General features: G+C 51.2%; 1 pseudogene; it reads left to right on the top strand.

The window, feature by feature from the left end:
* The window catches only part of LOC101569611, a 3,945-nt pseudogene extending 3,530 nt beyond the window's left edge, over positions 1-415 (top strand).
* Positions 416-443: the final 28 nt, after the last annotated feature.

The following is a 443-nucleotide window of genomic DNA, read 5'->3' as shown; positions in this document are numbered from 1 at the left end:
TGGAGAGACAGATCTATGCCTTTGAAGGAAGCTACCTGGAAGACACTCAGATGTATGGCAATATAATTCGTGGCTGGGATCGCTATCTGACCAACCCAAAAAGCTCCAACAGCAAAAATGATCGAACGAACCGCAAGTGTAAAGAAGTCAAGCAGCTCTTCAGTAAATCTTCAGTCACGTGGGCAGCTGCCCTAAATGCGTTGGCAGTTCAGGACCAGCTCACTAGAAAGAGGGAGCCAGGAAGTGGGACAGAAAGGCACACTTCTCCGGACGTCCACAATCAGGAAAATGAGCCCAGCCAGGAGGACCCTGAGGATCTGGATGGACCTGCGCAGGGAGGGAAGCCCCAGAAGCTGCTTCTTCCACTTCCTGGGGGAGTCATCATAGCAGCCTTAAAACACGCAAGAGTAAATAAAGACCTACACAGGTCAGTGGCAGGGACC

Source organism: Octodon degus, unplaced genomic scaffold (assembly GCF_000260255.1).
Source record: "Octodon degus isolate 3935 unplaced genomic scaffold, OctDeg1.0 scaffold00370, whole genome shotgun sequence".
Taxonomy (NCBI): Eukaryota; Metazoa; Chordata; class Mammalia; order Rodentia; family Octodontidae; genus Octodon; species Octodon degus.
Note: the sequence above shows the minus strand (reverse complement) of the source record. Positions and strands in the feature narration are given on the sequence as shown.